This window comes from Pectinophora gossypiella, chromosome 1 (genome assembly GCF_024362695.1).
Source record: "Pectinophora gossypiella chromosome 1, ilPecGoss1.1, whole genome shotgun sequence".
In the NCBI taxonomy this organism is placed as follows: domain Eukaryota; kingdom Metazoa; phylum Arthropoda; class Insecta; order Lepidoptera; family Gelechiidae; genus Pectinophora; species Pectinophora gossypiella.
The window spans coordinates 16,680,308-16,701,571 of record NC_065404.1 but is presented as its reverse complement, the minus strand read 5'-3'; the positions used below and the strand labels follow the sequence as shown (position 1 = coordinate 16,701,571).

The window sequence follows — 21,264 nt, the reverse complement described above, 5'->3', positions numbered from 1 at the left end:
TAGTAAAATAAAAAAGACACATTTCTATTGTTTAGTTATTTATTCAAAACCATACACAAACTCAGTTGAATCAGAAAAGCTGGATCAGTGTTTTTCCCAGGAAAACCTAGGTAACTATTTGGTACTCAACTAAAACTCATTTAAACAGGCACATTATTGCCAGATTCACATTCGGCTGTTTGCACATCCTTTCCTTTACTACTTGGGCCACATTATCTTTCCACTTATTTTATATTATCTTGACTCAACCAGGGTACTCGCTATATTATGTTACCTACAAATGAAAATATAATAGTTATTAAAAGAGCACATTAATTTTGATCGGCAATGATATTCAGAACAAAACATTTCTACCACCCATTAGGTATTATAGGCATTAGTTTATCTATGTATCACAGATAATATAATAACATAACATAAGCAAGATCTTGCATCCCATTGAGGTAGTCAAAGTAACATTCATCACAAGATGAACTAAGCACACGCACCTCACTAGCTTTCCGTTAGGCTAACGATAGGCTGTATCGCTACCTATAATGGTCAGGCCAAGTGTGCTAGATGTGAACTGTTTAAATTAAATTAATGCAAGTCCGGTACCAGGGTTTGAACCGGGTTCATCGTTTGAGATGCAAACAAGTCTACCATTATGACCTATTTTATATTAGAGTAATAGTGACTATATAATAATAGTAGGTATATTGCAATGTATGACAAAACTTGTGTGCCAAAACTCTGCTCTGTCCGCCCTGAGAAGGAGAGTAAGTGTGAGTTAATACTCTCATATACCAATGAGTAGTAATAGTAGGCTCTATTTTTTACATTTAGACACATGGATGACCTATTACGCATGTAATCCGATGAGTTTGAAATTTATCTACTTTATTGAACATTTAGATATTCGGGCTCAAAGAAATGGGTTAATGGGATAATAATTTAAGCATACATACCTGGCATAGTGCGATTCTCATTTATGCAGAACAGAAGTCAGGATTAAGTTTTCACTATAATACCTACAACTCCAAAGAAAATATTTTTCTTTGAAAAGTAGTGTGGCTTTCATGAGGTAGACTTGTATCATATTCATCACTTGGTCATGGTCAGAAAATTGTTGATATGTGGTTCAAATAGCCTTTGCATGTCATTCTTCATAATGGTTATCATCGTCTTTAGAGATCTGAAATAAATTACAGGCTTAAATTCACAACACGCTCACTGCCTAACTAGACTTATTTAACTTTTTTTCAACAAACAGTATATTATGATTTGTACCATAGATAGGTGACAGCTACACAAAAAAGTATCTACTACATACATACTTATACTCACGCCTGTAATCCCGATTAGGCTGGGCAGAGCCACGAGTAAGCAGAGACCAATTTGGAAGCACTTTATACAAAGTCCTCAGGTGCTTAACCGGTGGTCCAATGTAATGTTTCATCATGCTAGAAAAGACTTGTCTTTCATAAAGGTTCTCCTCAGTCGGGTTTACGACACGCCCGGGATGATAAGGGACGATTGCGTTCTAGGTAGGACCTTAGCTATGTTTTTAATTATCTTCCAGTTTTAGTAACTAATTAGATACTTACAGGAGTTGGAGATATATTTTTGCCAATACAAAATGAAGACGTAATCAATAAACCCCACCAAACAAAGACCTTGTATTCTTTGCCCACCAAACATCAGATATAATCGTATGTCAACTAACAACTGTCACCTTGACAATGTCACAGATCATTGTCACAGATTATAATACTAACATGTCAACGTAAAAAAAAAAAATCCGTTTGCGCCATCTATTATCTTAATTTTACTCTAACTCTAAGTAAATATATTGTGCTTGCAATAACTTGCACTCAGTAAGCTGAAATTTCACTAGATGTCGCTCGATTCGTTCGATCCCATCAATAAATGACCACTAGATGCCGCTAAAAAGGGGCGTTTTAGCGGCATCTAGTGGTCATTTATTAGAACTAAAAATAGCCCGAAGAATTGCCCGAGTTAGAACGGCACAGTTTCGTTGTATGACGTGAGGCATCTGTACGTTAGTATTATATGATCTGTGGTTTAACCTTCTAATTTCATGGATAATAGACGTATGCATCTTTTATCTTTCCTTTTGGGTATAAATGATGATCCTCGTTATAACATTCAGGCAAACACAACTTCCACCCGTTATTATTCTGATCAATTCTGATCGAAGAAATATATAGGTAGTAGCTACATAATTCTATACGTATCTGATCCAAATATCAAGCAACGATTATTCTTATATACTTAACTATGTCTATTTTTGAATAATTATGTACCCGAGTAATGAGAAAATCCATGAAATTAGAAGGTTAAACGAAGGCAACTCGCCATCAATTATTTTTTTTTGGAGAATGTGGCACGGAAAATCTTTCAGTAAACTCGAATTCAGTGCTTTAGAACCCGTACCGGAATTCCAACCCGTGCTACCATGCAAGTCACGCGTTCTAAAAACAGAGCTATCAGTGGATCTTTTAAATGGGTAGACGCAGTCATGATAGATGTTAGTCCAAAGAAAATAATGTTAACTTTGCCAGGAATTAAGTCTTAACGTCTTTCCCTGAAAGATTCTTCCTTCTTCTCTTTGATGCTATGAAAACACCAAAAGATAATTTGTCTGTCGTACATTAATTGAGAGTTTTCTATCTCATGATTTGCCTGCAGTAATCAATTTCCGTATTTCCTCTTAGATATTTTCCTAACTCGAAAACTCTGGAGGAAAGGGCGTCGACATTTGGTATCAGAAATAAATAGGTCATCCGCACGTGTAGCGATCTGACACGTTGTGCCGAAACAAAGTTACTGTTAGAAGGAGCGTAATCGATCGACTGAGAAGCATCACTAATCTTAGACATGCTAATGTCACCTCACTAATTTAACCTTTGACGTAGAAGTTCTGAGTAGTTCTTCGATCACCGAAGCCAATACCGTGTAAGTACACAAAGTATCCTAGAATCGTTTATCTTTTACAAATATCCAGTTGGAACTTATGTAGGTACCTAGGTATGTCGCCAACTTAGATACGGGAGTTCTAATTGGATATTTGCTAAAGGATTACTGATTCTTGCGTTCAATGAGATTGACCATCGTTGTTCCTTCAAACCTTCGGTAGATTTTCATCTACCCCTATATTAAGTTAAGACGGAGTCCTGAAATGTTTGTTACCATCTTTTAGCGGCATCTAAATGCATTCTACGTTTTTTCCTCACACGTGACGCGCCATGCCGAAACAGCATGCTCGTTGCAAAATAAATAACAAATAGTATGCAAAACCTTTTATCTGACATTCGCTAACGGTCATTACCCCACGTTTTGCGACTTCAGTGTTTGTTTGTTTATAAACTTCTATTTTGAGTTTCATTCGTGATTCGGTGATGCTGCGTTATTCTTCGATATAAATAATTTAAAAATGGAATGTTGTTTTCAACGCTTGGCAGTTCGCGTACCAAATTTGACAAATAGAATTCCTGTCCTCTGATTGGTTGAAATTGTTGAAACTGACAACTCCTGTCAATCAAAATGTCACTAAAGAAGTCCCGCGGATGTCTATGGAACTAAATGACAAGGGGGGTTAAAATGGCCACATCGAAGCAATTCATCTAAGAAAGCAATATTGCAATTTGACATTTGCGCATATAAAAGTAAGTGCGCAATGCAAACAAATGTCAAATAGCAATATTGCTTTCTTAGCTGAATTGCTTCGATGTGGCCATATTAACCCCCTAGATATGCAGATACTTTGTAAGACTGTCCTTTGTTTAAATCATGTAATTGTCCGAGATGTTTCCGTACTTGGGAAGGGACATTAAGCTGTTGGTCCTGTGCCACTAGTTCAAACACCTCCACCAAGCCGCAGTGGAAATGCGTGATGGAGTATGCTTCAAACCTTTTCCGAATGATGGGGGATGGGGGAGGCCTTTGCCCAGCAGTGGGACCAGTGATGTGTCATTCCCGGGAATGTTCCCACTTTTGGAACGTTCCCGGCAGTAAAAAGGCGCAATACTTATGTCAAAATAGCTTTATGAACTAACCTTTAGGCAAATAAGTCCAGAGTACAATAAAGAACAATTTGAAAAAAGAAAAGCAGCCAGTGTCATTACTGTTTATATAACGGAACGACACGTCACTGAGTGGGACGTAATAGACAGAATAAGTATGTTACATTTAAGTTATGTGTGCCAAAAATGCGAAATTTTTCAACCAAGATCATTACATTTTTCACAGATTCTAAAGACTTAAGTCGTGGTTTAGCAATGTGAGTCGGCGGTAGCAGGCAGACTTCAAGGTCCGAGATAGCAGCGATTAGATAGCGACATCCGAACATGAGATAACGCATTGCATAAACCGGCGCCCGCGCGGGACAATCGCTCAGATTATTCCAGTACGTCGTCCATTTTAATGGTTAACCATTGATAAAAAGGATAATACTTGCAGCTCAAAGAAAACACACATCCATATTTAAAAATACGCCCGTAACCGGCAATGTAGTCCAATGGTTGAAAGTTAGGTTCACGATCCGGAGGTCCCCAAGTCGAATCTCAGGGGGAATATATCACAAAAATCACTGTGATTCCTAGCTTAACTGAGCCGCCAAAGGCCACTGACAGCCATGTATTGTAAGGTAAGTAAGGTAATGTAGTCGCTACATGAGCCATCATGTAGCGACTACATCCTGACACCAGTAAGTAGTAACAGGGACCAACGGCTTAAAGTGCGCTTCGCTGTAGCACAGGGGGTTAAAATGGCCACATCGAAGCAATTCATCTAAGAAAGCAATATTGCTATTTGACATTTGTTTGCATTGCGCACTTACTTTTATATGCGCAAATGTCAAATTGCAATATTGCTATCTTAGATGAATTGCCTCGATGTGGCCATTTTAACCCCCCAGATCATCTTACTTCCGGATAATCGGGTGACCAGTCTGCAGTGCCTTAAGCAAACTAGGGATCATAAAGTGATTTTCACAATACGGCTCAACCGGATTCGATTGTGAGCACTAATGTATCGTTTGCGGGAATGTTCTCGTTGTACAAACTTTTGGACACATACATACAAACTAACCTATTAAACTCACGCCTATTTCTCACCGCGGTAAGCAGAAACTATGGAATCCCATTTGCTTCGATCTTGACAGACTTCTCTTGCTTCCTCCACATTCATCAGTCGTTTCATACACGCACGCCGATTCAGAGTAGATCGTAAGTAACGATACTGGCTGCATTTCTAATAGCTAAGCTACTGAAACGATGTCGAGAATTCTTTCGCCAGTGGTAGCAACACAACACACCATCACACCCGTATCCCAGCGATAACCTGCATTATTCCCGAGTGCCATGTTGATCTGGTTGCACGGTCAAGCGCAAGAGTAAGGCACTACTTACCTTTTCTCGAAACGTATCGTTTTTTGAACCCTTTTATAACAATAACCGTAGTCTACGCGAACGGATTCACTGGCGGAAAGCTTGTTTTTTTAAGTTAGTTTAATCAGCATTAAAAAAGCAGACAGCGATAAATAAGATAAACGTATAAGTAGTATAATACTAGTTATCTTTCTTTAGTCATGCTCGATATTACGGGGTGATTGAAACACAACACAAATAAAATATATACTTATCTATACTTAGTCATGATTGCTAGCTCAAAAGGATTAACTATCTGGGAGTTTTCTGTGAAAATAAATGTAGTGACGAGAAGGATGATTAGATGGTTCGGACAAGTAGAGTGGCGGACCTAACTAATTGACCAGCTAGTACATGCAACAGATGGCGCCACCATTCAATAATGCAGTCCTAAAACGCGCTATCGAAGTTTACACAGCGTGACGCATATATACAACTTCCAATATATCAAATCAAATCAATTTATTTGCGAGAACACATAGAATATAAAAAAGGTGGTAAAATAATTCAAATAACAATGTTGTGATGTGTTCGGCCTGCATGCAGGCGTACAAATATACATAAAAAAATAAAAAACAAAGAAATTGTACATTGAAAAGAAAATTATTGAAAATATACTTATTATTAAAAAAATACAAAATTTAATTATTTTATGTTCAAAATATTCCTTCAAATTATAGTAACATTTGTCCATAAGCCTTTTTGTTAGGTTATTCTTGAACTTGTTTCCAGTCAGTATTTTCAATTCATTTGGCAGATTATTATATAATTCAATGCACATATTTGATGCATTTCTTTTATGCATGTTGGTTGGAGTTTGTGGTTGATGTAGTATATTAGCAAAACATGACATATTTTGTCTCTGTCATAACACCGTGGGATCGTCGATCCTTAGTCACACTACTAACTTTTGGCTAGCAGGGTACTATGCTCTGTTCTGTACCCCGAAAACATCATTTGGAGGCAGCACCCTCGCCGCCAAGAGTATGAATGAAAGTAGCCATATTCGAAGAACCGTAATATTCGATCTTGACGACCCGATTAGTCTAATCGTAGAGGCGGCCAAACAGGTCACGACAACAAACACCCGGACAGAACCCGAAACAGACCACACTGGTGTGTTCGAAGTTTTTTTCATTCAGCGCCTATCGCTAACGTCCCACTAGGGTCGATCAGTTCTTTCAAATATACGTGGGTAGTCCTCTCAGTCAACGCCCTATGCCGAGGTTCGCGCCCAACTGGGTACCCTCAGGCCTGTTGACTTAAATTTGCACCGGGCGAAAACCCTCAGCGCTCCCCATTTGTCTGGCAAAGTAAATAATGCCATCTACGGCAAATTTACAATAAGTCACGTTAAAAAAAGGTAGCCATATTCGTTTTTTCATTTATTTTTCTTTATGGTTTTTTGGCCCGGTTGCATCTTTGGGCCATTGCTGTATTGCAACTTAGCCAAGCCAAAAAAACACAAATAAAATGTGAAGAATAGGTTATAGGTGATGTGTGTTAATTTAGTATTAATAAAAAAAATGTTAATTGACTGACTACGATTATTTCTGCTAGAGTCCGACGAAATAAGTCTCGCGACCGCGGCGCTGCGCTGGCGTCGCTGTATCTGCATAATAATTATTATGACTTGCTATTTAGTTCCATTGAAATCCGCGTTACTTCTTTAGTAGTGCGCTAGTATAGGACCAATTAAATATAAAGACGCAAATTGTCACGCGCTGCTGAAATGTCGTTATCATTTTCAAAACAAACAATGCTTATTAAAAGCTATCTTAGTAGGTACCTACTGATTCTTGTATATAATCTGACCCCAATTTTGCCACAATTTTGACATGCTGTCGCGTTATGTATCGCTATTATATAATGTACAAATTGTAAAGTTTATCTTAGGAATTATGTGTTTGAGTTCACGACCTTGTCACATCACGAGTACCGACCGATACAGTTGCCAACAAGACAAAACGTGACTTAAAATTTACCGTTTTTTTTTTATTTAGAACAACATTCGTTTTTTATTTAAAATAATGTTATTTATTTTTCGAGACATCGCTTATCGGACAATTACCTAATAATGTGTTTTGAATCAGCACGAATAGGCATACTTTACATCTATCGTCTGAAGGTTGTCTGATAGAGATAGTTTTTTTATTTATAACACCGCCTTAGCTCAATATACTATAAATGAGGAAGCAATAAAAAGTTTTTTCTACTCCTCTACTTTAATCTGGCATTTAAATAACCAAAAAGTCTAATATAAGTACATACATAATTAAACTCTTTGAAAAAGTGTACGCTCTATGGCCTATAAAAGCATTGTTTACAAAGTGTAACTGTACTATAATGTCGCCAAAAAGCATTGTTGTTGTTTTTTTTTTTTGACCTGGAAACTGGCACCTTTACTTTGTTTGGTGCCATAGATATACTATAAAAAAAAGTATACATTTGCCGCCATTTTCCCGCGCGTTGGAAAATATTTTTTATAAATAAAATTTTTCTTTGTATAATTTTTGTTTCATTTAAAATTACGTCGTCGTAGAAAAAGTATTGTATGCAACGTTGTATAACTAGGTCAAAAAATGCTCGTGGCGTCTCTTATTGCGATGTTCGCCAAGGCTCACATCGCAACTCACGCCACTCGCATTTTTTGACCCTTCTTATACAACTGTTGCATAAAATACTATATTATAATTGCAATAAAATAAATGAAATATTAATTTCTGAAAGGTTATTTTAAGGCCACTTTCGAACTTAGATTGTATATCCTGGGAATACTTACAATGGATTGAGGTCTTACCACCGTAGCTTACCACCAAGTAAAGGTTTGTGTCATTTGAAGTTGAGCTACCTCATAAGATATTTATTGAATTAATGATATAACTTGCGAAGAATGAGAGCAAAATAGAAATAAAGCATAATAACCTAGTGTAAAAAAGACTTATATTTCAGGTAAATATACTGTAAAATATTCTGATTTCTAGGCATGATGTTTTTATGATCTTAGCCTGAGCCTTAAATAGGCGAAGGAAAAATAAACTATTCTGACAACTGTCATTCTAATTCAAGTTCTAATTAGTTTGCCTTCGCCTTTCCCCAAGGGGATAAACAAGAAAAATATATATATGTATAATAGAGTTTATATTTAATGAGTTTGCTTGGTGTATTTGGCGTCGATAAAAATAAAGCAACAGTCTTCTAAAAGTATAAAACATTTTAAATATAATCGTAAACTTGTCACGAACCTAAATACATATCAACAAATGTTCACCGAACCGGTCTCTGCCCAGACTAAAGTGAAAGAACGAATCGTTAATTACGTAGGCTGAATAAGTGGTACCGTTGTAATGCATTGCTATTTTTAGATAAAACATTTCACTGGGCGTATAAACCGTCCAAAAATAATTTGGGTATGGTAATTACGATTTTCTATACGGTTAATATAATAAAGAGGTTAGAATAGAAAATTTGGTGTGTACGGTTATGTACCTAGTACGTTACGAGTACTATAATACCTTACGTCATTAATGTTTTTTATTTTGCACTAGCTAGTTCTTATTAACTACTGAGAGACTTATTGGAAATGGCCATATATTTGTATAGGGTTTTCCGAGGTAAACTTTTTAATTCGGAGATATTGCGGCAGCTTTGTTTTTGTGTGCTGAATAACTACGGGGAGCGACGGCGGCAACCACAATTGCTGGCAGTGCCGCGGGGCCGCACCAACCTGCTTAACAAATTGCCTTTACTGTACTCACTCAATGAGGTTGCAACCAGGATCGACTTTTGTTTGTAGTCTGAGCCAATTTGAAAAAGCTACATTGTAGGTATGTATTGTGTTATTTGTCATAAGTAGATATAAGTGCTGTACTGTCGGATTAGGATGGTCCTGTAATGATAGTTTTAAGTTTTAATAAATATCTACTTATTTAGCTTACTAAAGTAACTTTTGACGTAGATATTTTGTATGAAAATACGTCGTGTATTTATTTAAATAGGGACACCAGGAGTAAGTACATGTACTAAATGTTATGTAAGTGTCAAAAGTTATTGATGAAAACGGCCTTTAGTGTCAAATATCTAAATACAGCAATGATCAAAACTGACTGATAATCATCGATACGACACATCAGCCTACCATACCTATTCTTTATCCATTCAAATAAGAGGTTTCATTCCATTTTACGACATTGGGACGCCATTTTTGTTTCTTATATCAATAGGACAAGTAAAGTTCAACCCATTGCCATAACCTAAAAAAAAAATTGAAATGAGGGATTTTCTTTTTATTTTTTTAATCCTAGCTGCTGGATAGATGGCGCTGAACATGGTAGGTCACTGCATGGAACGGAACGTCATATTGTTTTTTGAAATCATAAAATGAAATATATCCACAGGTCACATTGATTATTATGTTTTGAAGTAAACAAATAATGGAGAAATAAAAATCTTATCAGAATGCCCCGAGAGACATACATACATACATACATAAACTCACGCATGTAATCCCAAATGGGGTGGGCAGAGCCACAAGTAATCAAAGACAACTTGCAGCCACTGTTGATACGAAGTCCTAAGATGGATATGATCAGCCCATAACATTAGTCCATCATGTTAGAGGACGCAATCCCTCTGTCGGTTTTTACGATATGCCCGGGAAGACAAGCAGCTGAACGTGCCCCGAGAGAATGAAATTAAAAAGAGAAGTCTTGTCTCGTTTATTTATTTCCTAAATTAAATAAAAGGTTTTTTTCTATTACTGGCATCTAGGCAATGGCCCAGTAACGTTTGATTAGCGCCAGCTAACGAGTTCGTGAGAACTTTTTTTTTTAATTCTAAAAAAGAAAACCTCCCATTCCCGCGGCCGCAGCGCTGATTTCGCAGTATCTGGATGGAATTATCTTCTTCGAATTGTTATGAATTGTCAATAATGGAACTAAATATAAAAATAAAGTTAGTAGGATTGATCTTCAGGTAGGTGTATTATATCAATGATACCGTAGGGAGATTTTTATACTATAGTATCACACGAAGGAGGCGCGCGTGGCCGGTAGTATAATACCTACTTAAAGTTTTACATTAACCGCATTTTCCATCGGAGTGTAGCTGATGGTACCTTCTACTGAACCAGTTAAAATTGATTATGATCACACGATCGGACAGATTGACAAGACGACTTGTCAATCCAATGCCCCTATAATGGTCTTATAACACCTTATAAGACCTCTGATTGACAGTTTGTACTACTTGTACCACACATTCCGATTATTCGCCGTCTGCCTGGATTACGCTATCTTCGTATTTGCGATAGTGTGTCGGACTAATGTGTTAGACTTCTACATTTAGCAATCCGCAGTCGAGCAGTTTGGAAGAGTATAGGTATGCTCCGTATCCCTAACGAAGGGAGGTGTGTTAAACAGCAAACAAAACCTATATAGGCTGTTTAAGTTTAGAAATATAATCTTTTTTATCTCACTTTCATACATTTCTTATCGCTTACGCAACACCGTGTTTGTATTTCGTAAGCCTCAAAGTCAAATTGGAGGTGTGTCTTTTTAAAACCTAATATATTTATTTTAAATATTATATAAGTATGTTGAATCGCGCGAGATAACGCTTTGATAGCAATGACGCATTTGGCTTGTGACCTGTCACAACATTTAGGTAGGTACAGTGCTTGGAACTTCATGGGTCTGTAGTCAATTCGGACTGCGATGCGAATCGACTTATGCTCTTTTGGAATGGGTTGCTTCGTCGCGAAGCGGTGAGAAATGCACCAGTTATTTTTTGGAATGGATCAGATCACATTACTACCTCTTCACTATTCGAACTCACTGCGAACCGAAACAACCCATTAAAAAAAGTTCTTCAGCGAGTCACAACGCGGTGCAAAGCGACCTATTCAAAAAGAGCTCTTAGTCGATTCGTGCTGCGGTCCGAACCGATTACAGACCCATGAAGTTCCAAGGTTTGACCTCATAAACTAATTATGTTATGATCATCTAAAAACCACTATTGTGACCACGAAACACCACAGGTCGCCCAAATGGTGCAATGGTTAGATTTCCTTATAAATTGCGTCGTACTTATTATCATTGCTTTGAAATTCAGCTAAAATGAATATTCCTCTCTCCTTAATATTTAGACAGTTGTTAACACTCATTACGTTATAACTGTAACACTGTTGTTCATGACAATTATGCTGCTGGAACCAGCTCCAAAATGAAGACGTGGCCTAAAGGTCTTTGTAACCAGGCCAAAAAGTTACAAAAAATGTAAAAGATTTCTAATTTTGGCGTTTTTTTCTACTTAACAGCCTCCGTGGTCTAGTGGTTAGACCGTTGGGCTCAATATCAGGAAGTTCGCGTTCGATTCCCGATGGAAACAATGTCGAAACTACTTTGTGAGACTGTCCTTTCTTTGGTAAGGACACTGCAGGCTTGAATCACCTGATTGTCCGAAAAAGTAAAATGATTCTGCGATTTGGAGGGCACGTTACGCCGTTGGTCCCGGCTATTAGCCGTGCAACACCTCCACCAACCCGCAGCAGAGCGCGGTGGAGTATGCTCCATACCCTACTGATTAAGGGGAGGCCTATGCTCAGCAGCAAGGTGTATGTAAGCTGTTTTCTACGTACAGGGTAATACTGGTGCCTCTTTTGTTGAAGATCGACAATCTTACAGGCGGCAGGCAAATCCCTTGTCACCATAAGGTTCATTATATCCATCTTAGGACTTCGTATCAACAGTGGTTGCAAGTTGGCGTTGATTACTTGTGGCTCTGCCCACCCCATGTTCCTATGTATGTATGTGTGTAAAAACATAATGCTGAGAGTTTTCTATAGGTAAAGCTATTTTAGTACCATGACTGTGAAATACTATTTGTACAGAATTTGTTAATTTGCAGTGTCTGTTAGCATCACCTTGGCATTCCGCATACAGATAAAACTATCGTTCCAGTTCTCTTTAATATTTACCAAAAAAATTGGTACCATCTTATATTTCACACATATTTGCACTAAGTTCGTAACTATTACAGATTATTTATTCAGTCTCTGAAGGTCTAAAACGGTCACATTGTTGCAATTCATCTAAGAAAGCCATATTGCTTTTTGACATTTGTTTGCATTGCACACTTACATTTATATGCGCAAATGTCAAATTGCAATATTGCTATTTTAGATTATTTAATTGCTGTGGCCTTTTAACCCCCAAGATCTAGATAAACCAACTACCTACTTTAAAATTTGTAATCAACAATGCGTTTCGTAGAAGCACTACGGCATAAACATATGGTAAACATGAAAGTAAGTACCTAGATGGGTCAGAATCGGGCTACTGTAAGGCGGTCCATAAAACATTAACAAAGCGGCGTCTATTGCGAATCTTGTCCGCACACCGCAGTGATAGCTAGATTCACTACAAGGTCAAGGCCCAAGGCTAATCAGTACGCTGCGCTCACGCTGTCCGTAGTCGTATTGCGGAAACTATCGCTATCTTCTTTACACGCACACGCGTCGAATCAATTCGAGCGAGACATGCGATCTAATCAGCGAGTGCGCAAACCTAGCAGATCCATCACAAGACTTCAGTAGCGTCCGCATTCCGTGCTGAAAATAAATCATTAGCGAAATTAGATGGGAGCAATACATCACGCCGCTAATGGTAATTACTTTCAAACTTTAAGTCGATCGAAAAACGTAATCTAGATAAAACGTTTGACACCTCAGCTGTTAATTGTTCGGTTGCCAAGGCCGTTGAAGATTGCGTGCGATAAGTACGATTTATCATTTTGAATTACGAAGAACCAGGAATAAAATAAATTTTGAACACTGTTTGTGTTGTGGTAAAGATAGCTTCGATAGCTCCAGTGGTGTACGTAAATAGGTCGTGTTGGTTGTTTGAGCGAAAAGGGTGGTTATGCAAAAATATCCTATAAACAAGTAACAGAGGGAAGGTGGGAAAAACTTACGGATGTGCTGCAAACTGAAGCTTTATGTCCCCGGGGACACCGTTGCTCGACGAAGGCCCTCGGAGATGATGATTCAAATGGCTGGGTGCACTTTTATGATGATGATTGTATTTTATTTGGCCGGCCGGCACTCTCACGGTTGTTGAAGCAAGAATTGAATGAATGATTCGAAAATTTGAGTGAGCGTGTTCGATGAATGCATGAGCACCGCCGGGTGATAGGAAAGGATAGCAAGCGGGAATGACTGATACTTGAACAAACACTGTCAACCAGATATAAGATGTTTGGCTTTGGATTTGGTGCTATAAATAGTATGTCTATAGCACCAAATCCAAGTAGTAAAGATAATAATAGACCGTGTATTAGAAAGAAGCCACGCCTAGTGACGTAACATAATTAACTGCGATTCAGTTACGTCCAGTCCAGTAAGCGTGCAGTGGATTACACTGAGACAACATTCTACCAGAAAAATCCTTCGTGAAAGTATATTTGTTTAAGATATTAGAATACGTTCAGGTACTTATCGTTCCGGGCATTACCACACGTCAGACACTCGATCAAAAATCCGCCGCAAGAGTGCAAGAATACTTGGCGGCTAACGGCCATATAGAATTTAAAGTAAAAGCTATATGTCCCACTGCTAGGCACAGGCCTCCCCTCAATCAACTGGGCTTTCGTAGTCCAGTGGTTGAGCGTTGGGCTCACAATCCGGAGGTCTTGGGTTCGATTCCCGGTGGGGACATATCACAAAAATTACTTTGTGGTCCCTAGTTTGGTTAGGACATTACAGGTTGATCACCTGATTGTCCGAAAGTAAGACGATCCGTGTTTCGGAAGGCACTTAAGCCGTCGTTGATCCCGGTTACTGCTTACTGATGTAAGTACGTAGTCGTTATATGAGTCATGTCAGGGGCCTTTGGCGGCTCAATAGTAACCCTGACAACAGGGTTGATGAGGTTGGTAATTCACCTCACAACCCACACGATAGTAGAAGAATCAACTGGAAGGGGTATGGAGCATGCTCAGCCGCTGGGGAGCGGAGAGTTGGCGTTCTATACGTAGTATTATTCCTTATTCTATGGTACTACGGTAGTGGCTACTTGTACTATTATGAATTCTGTGGCAGTGGGCATTGTCAATGAATGTTTATTGAACAAATTAACAACAAATGATACATTGTAAACTGTAACTCAAGATGCCTTATGCAATGACTGACACGGGGCCAGTAATGAAGGAACTCTACACTCCATTAATATAGCTCGATTGATAGGCTATTTTATAACTTACTAAAATGAGATACTTATTACGAAACGTCAAAACGAAAATTTCAATGACAAATTCAGTCGGACATTTCTGAGAAATGTATTGTTATTGATTTTCACCTCCAACAACCCAGGACCCCGATACCGACCCCGCCGGCGTGGTCGACGATTTCCCTCATTCAGCGCTTATCGCTATCGACCCACTAGGGTCGATTAATTCTTTCATATATTCTTCCTCTCAGACGACGCCCTGAGCCGAGGTTCGCGTCCAACTGGGCACCCTCAGGCCTGTTGTCTTAAACGTTGTACCGGGTGAGAGCCTTCAGCGCTCCCCATTTGTCCGGCCAAGTAGTTAATGCCATCTGCGGCAAATCTACAATAAGTCACGCCAAAAAAAAAAAAACAAAAAAAAAATCCAACAACCCGTTGAGTATGCTCCATAATGTACCCCTTCTGGTTAATTGAGGGGTGAACCTTCCGGTTGATAGGCTGTTTGTTCTTATTCAATCAATCAATCAATCATTAATACTTTATTGCACAACAACATATATAAAGGACATAAACATACAAATAAAACATAAGCACAATAGGGGGGTTTATTTTTACCTATGATGGGTTTTCTCTTGCCCGAAGGCGAGGCATAAGATGGAGCGAGTTCGCCCAGAAAGTGCCTGTTCACTCTGGCCTTTAAAGCACCCGGGTTATATGCATTCGGAAATACAGAAGACGGCAGCGAATTCCAGTCCTATTGTATTATGTTTATATATTGTTTTGACAGCTGTCAATTTTTTTGGGGTTTTAGTAAAAAAGTATCTGACCTAGTTGCAAACATCCATATAAAAACGCATTTTCACACAATGAATATTGAAACACTTCATTTAATTTATTCATGAAACAGATGACGGTAAAGAAACGATTTTTTTTTATTTTACTATTGGTTCCGGCTAGGATTAGTTAACTACAATATTATCGCTTGATGACTTTTTAACAGCGCACGAATAATTATAAAAATGATTATTTATCATGACGACCCAATATTTGGTATTGGACATCTCCAATACCAAATATTGATGATGATGGTTTAGATGACGTTCTTTTGTCTATCTTTAGGTAGATTGGTGCTAATTCTGGTAGACATTTAGTTTTATTTTAAGTTTAGACAGTTTTTAATTGGCTGTCTCTTTCTTGTACTTATCGTAAGTGAAGGACGAGATTATTTCTAGAGCTACAAAACTAACATAAATTTCGTTACCCAAAACCAGCAACATTCAAATATCTTTATTTCGTCGTGTCAAATCATCTTGCTTCTTCTGTCCTTAATAACTCTTAATATTGGTCTCTTTTCCCTTACTCTTACTAGTACTTCCTTATTAGTAACTCTTTCAGTCCAACTTATTCTTTCCATCCTCCTCCAACACCACATTTCAAAAGCCTCGAATGTCTCACTGTCTTTCTGTATCAATGTCCAAAAAGTCATAAAAGTATCAAAAGATAGACAAGAGTCTATCGATTGGCCATTCTGCCTTTTTTCCCCTAATTATCAGTCGATGAATTACAAAGCCCTGAAAAAAAAAAACAGTGTTTTTATAAAGACTAATTTCCTTACTGATCTCGAAGTACGGAAGTTTTTTTAGAGAACTATCAATGTCAGCACGATTCTACAAGAAATCTTCAATAGTTTTGTTGATGGCTCGATGATTTCGGTATTGATTTTCTGTGATTATAAAAGTTAATTAAGAGAATACCTAGAATGGTTAATGGCTGCAGCTGAAAATCAGCGTTATTCTCTTAAGTACAACTAGGCTCTTTACGGCATCTGCTGAGCTGAAGCCGTTTCAGCAATATTTTTTAAATAATTTAATTCCTCCTAAGCAATGATAATTCTAAATCTAAATATATTTTTTATACTTACCTACAGTAAGAATAAGTTTTCTTCTAAAGGATTCCTTTGTTAAGAACAAGGATATAAAATGTAATTGGTTCCCCAAGGCACAGGCTTAGCCTAGTTTGGTGAAGCCTGTTTAATTTCCGTTGTTGCTATCTGTATTTTTGTAATGAGGTACTTTCCAGGATACGTTCCTCAAAACAATAGATGGCGCTGTACATATTTTTCTACTTTTAACCTTCTAATATGCATCTTTTATCTTTCTTTTTGGGTATAAATGATGACCCTTGTTATTACACCCAGACACTATTAGAAATCAGAAATCAGAATCATTTATTCAACGTAATTATCATGGATAAACTTGTTGAAGGTCAATGTAACATTTTTGAATTTACGTCATGTCGCAAGGTGTTATGGCTGAGGAGAAGAAATGACAAGAAACTGCAACAGCAACACATCTTTTAAAAACCAATGAGGATATACATTACAAGTTATTAAATAACTAGAGGAACACACTCAATACCAGACATTTTTATCATGTAGGTAGTCATTAATCTTATAATAAGCTTTTTTACATAAAGTAAGCTTCACATGAGCTTTAATTTTATTTTCTGACAAACATCTTACACCCATTATTATTCTGATCAAAATAACTAGAAGCAATATAGGTAGCAACGTAATTCTATACATTATGTGATCCAAATATCAAACAACAATTATTTCTTTAATGCTTCTGCCATTACATTATATGTTGGAATAATTATGTGAAATTCGAATAAAGAGAATAAAAAGAAACTAGGTAATTATCACGTTAAAGCTATACAACGCCATCTACATTGTTTTTGGTGAATTTGGCCTGGAAAGTTCCTCATTGCACACTATAATAATTAAGTATTGTGTCAAAATTTTGTCATTTTTATCTTTTTACAAGTTTGTGAAATAAAGCTTTTTGTCCAACATTTTCCTTCTTCTTTTTGAAATAATGATTTATTATATCCTTGAGATTCTAGAACGTAATTCATTCGCTTATTACACAACAGGTATCGTTATGTTGCATTTATAATCCGACGGTGTATTGTCTACGATTTGCACAGCGTGTTTTATATCAGTTCAGTTACGATTTATAAACATGTGACGCAAGTGGTGCGTGTGATGTTGCGGCTGCGCAGACGATAGCATTGGTGTCTAGCTTGGATGCGCAATTATTTCAAGGCCGTTCACGTCTCTCGTTAGAATAACTCAAGGTGTTGTTCTCTGTGTTTTCTTCTCTGTGCACCTTTGTCGCGTAATCAATTCAAGTTTAGGATTCTTTGCGTGATGAAGACTTTAAAAAAAAAGAATATTCGTCTAGGCGCAATAAGTTAGGTCACATTCTTATTTCATCTTCAAAAAACGTTAGGTACATTTTATGTTTTAGATACATTGTATATGGATAGACGGAGTTTGAATTGAGAATTTCTTTTTTTGAAATCGTTCAAAACAGAATAACAAAAGGTCGTTAAACACATACTAAGGTTTATAAAAACGAAAATAAATATATATTTTCGTTTTTATAAACCTTAGTATCTGTTTAATTTTAAAATTAACAAAATAAAATTTATGAACTTACCTTGTTGCTTATTTCTAAACTTTAAAGTTGAAATTATATAATCTTGTATCAACTTTGCATTACGTATATCTAGGCAAACGTGAGCCAATGCATCGTTTCAAGTATGCTGGTTATCTCGCGGCGATAACTCGATCTATTAACATGTTTATGATAATAACCCACCTATGCTCTGAGACTCAGTCGGCGCCAAGCCCAACTCTGATAAGTCAGAACAATTTGTAGCAAATACATAATAATTTGTGCATATTCTTGTTTGTACTTATTTTTGTTCCGGGCATGACATAATTTCAGAATTGATTTGCTCATTTAGTTTATTGAGTTTATGTTACGTTTAGTTTATTCTTCTCTTCTATCGTGTGGATTGTGAGGTAGATTACCAACCCCATCAACTCTGGTGTCAGGGTTACAATTAAGCCGCCAAAGGCCCCTGACATGGCTCATGGAACGACTACTTATTTACATCAGTAAGTAGTAACCGGGACCAACGGCTTAACGTGCCTTCCGAAACACGGATCATCTTACTTCAGGACAATCAGGTGATCTGATCAGCTTGTAATGTCCTAACCAAACTAGGGATCACAAAGTGTTTTTTGTGATATGTCCCCACCGGGATTTGAACCCGGGATCGTGAGACCAATGCTCAAACCACTGGACTACGGAGGCCTTTAGTCTATTTTGAGTGTATGAGATCAGAATGTTCGCTTTAAAGAAAAAAGGAATAGTATCTAAAACATGTTTGGCTCAAGAATAAAGTCAAAATATCTATATTGCTAATACGAGCATCTATATGAACAAAGTCAAAATGCCTATATGAATATAATAATGCTATGTGGGCTACAAGCAAGACGAGCAGAGGTCTCACTAGCCGGAAAGCAATGGTTAAGGGACTGGACACAATGGAGAGAACATAATGAATTGATAAAATAACAATAAAGCACTGACATATGTTCAGTACAGTAGATATACCTATGTCTTTTTGACGTGACCCGACAGAATTAAGTTGACAGCACACGTCAAACGAGTTGCATATGAGCTAGATGCCTTTATTCGCGCGGGTTATTCATTCATTTTAAAATTAACAATTGTCAATCATCCGTCCCTTTCCTTTTCGGCGGATAAGAAAAGGACAGGTATAACTTAAAATTAGGATGTGTCTGCGGGAATCGGGGCCATTGTACCGTTTATTATTGCGCATGGTAATCATAAGATATCATCATCATCATCACCAGCCCATTAACGTCCCCACTGCTGGGGCACGGGCCTTCCCTATGGATGGATAGGGAGATCGGGCCTTAAACCATCACGCGGGCCCAGTGCGGATTGATGGTTATTGACGACTGCTAATGCAGCCGGGACCAACGGCTTAACGTGCCTTCCGAAGCACGGAGGAGCTCGAAATGAAAACTTTTTTTTTGTGGTCACCCATCCTATGACCGGCCTTTGCGAAAGTTGCTTAACTTCAACAATCGCAGACCGAGCGCGTTTACCGCTGCGCCACCGAGCTCCTCTAAATATACTTAGCAGTGACCTGTTACAGGCTGTATGGATAGAGAGAAAACTAGTCAATAAAATGCTGTAATATATACAGAAACCGGTTAAAAGAAATCAAGTGGTGAATCCCGAGCAATATCAATCACATATCAGACTGAAGCACGTCTGATCCATTTATTCGCCGGTCGTTGACACTCCTCATTCATAGCAGACCTAAATTGGTTATCTTATCTTTGGCTTCCCTTACACATACATATAGTTACTCTGCTAAAATAGTTTTACAATACGTCAGTTGTTTTTATTCATACACATAAATACGGAAATACGTGATTACGAGACGAAATGTTATAATGTACGATATTGCGCGTGCAGTAAGTTACTTTTAAAAAATAATTACTTAAAATATATTTCAATTAACTAATATAAATCACAACATAAAGATTTGTAAATACAATCGGTATGAGAAGTTCAAATATATTATGATATCACGCTCATATAACTACACTACAGAACTGTATCAACCGAGGCAATTTGTTCACTTAACATAATGTTAAGGCTGCTAAAATAAAAAGGCGCGTTTATGTTTGAATATCTTGAGGAACGCTGTCGTCTTAAATCAGTCGGTTGTCAAGTGTCGAGCGACCCGAGTTATCGCGCCTGTTATCGTTGCACCAACCACTATCAGGGGTCAGAAGCGGCGGCCGCGCACTCCGTTCTGTTTACAGAAGCGATATGCGCACGCGTCGAGCATATGACAGAATAGCTGGTTTGCGCCGGAACAGCCACCTGATGTTTCTACAGATTTTGGCAGGTACTTCAACTGTCGTTTTATTAGCATTTCTTGTTTGTATTTGCTTTAGACAGTCTCTGTTTGCTTAAGGCCTTATTACAATACGCGATTCGCGTTTAATAGGGCACGAGGTATCGGAATCGGGAGGTGTAATATTAAATAGTGTTGATAATATTGTATGCATCGATAGCTTAGGCAAAATAGAGAATGAAGGAAAGACGAACTTCGCAAAGGGGAGGGCTTCTTCCTCTATCGTGTGGGTTGTGGATTACCAACCCCATCAACCCTGATGTCAGGGTTAGTATTGAGCCACCATAGGCCTCTGACATGACTCATGTAACGGCTACGTTCTTACATCAGTAAGTAATAACCGGGACCAACGGCTTAACGTGCCTTCCGAAGCAAGGATCATGTCACTTATGGACAATTAGGTGATCAGCCTGTAATTTCCTAAACAAACTAGGGATCACAAAGTGATTTGTCCCCACCGGGATTCTAACCCGGGACGTCCGGATACTGAGCAGAACGCTCAACCACTGGACCACGGAGGCCGTTAGGGGAGGTCTTATGCGTGATCTTACGACGTCATACTAAGTTGTAAACCTATAACAAACTAAAATTACATAAGAACGGTTATCGACGTTTAAAGTGACCTTCGTAAATATACGATGCTATATTTTTAAAACAACGTTTAGTTATTGAAAAGACGTTATTTGAGCCACGGAGAAGGCAGCGTCGGTGAATGAACGGATATTAAAGATAATTGTTTGTCGATGCTCGTCTTGATTTGTCATCGATATTTTAAACCTGAAGCATACAATAAGGAA

At 37.9% G+C, this 21,264-nt stretch overlaps 1 protein-coding gene and 1 long non-coding RNA gene across 5 annotated transcripts in view; both read right to left on the bottom strand.

Moving 5' to 3' along the window:
* Window positions 1–21,264, bottom strand: part of LOC126370073 (nuclear factor of activated T-cells 5) — a 139,617-nt gene that overhangs the window by 111,801 nt on the left and 6,552 nt on the right. Inside the window, exon 1 of one of the 4 annotated variants that reach the window (XM_050014787.1) lies at window positions 13,401–13,455. The exons of the other annotated variants lie outside the window; for them this stretch is intronic. The gene's annotated coding sequence lies outside the window, so the exon portion shown is untranslated. Of the gene's footprint in view, window positions 1–13,400; window positions 13,456–21,264 lie in introns of those variants that run through there. 4 annotated transcript variants of the gene reach the window in all.
* On the bottom strand, window positions 159–1,639 carry LOC126371200 (uncharacterized). The gene is made up of 3 exons (XR_007566983.1): window positions 1,587–1,639; window positions 948–1,174; window positions 159–274 (listed from the first exon to the last, which is right to left on the bottom strand). It is a non-coding gene; the product is annotated as an uncharacterized LOC126371200 (long non-coding RNA).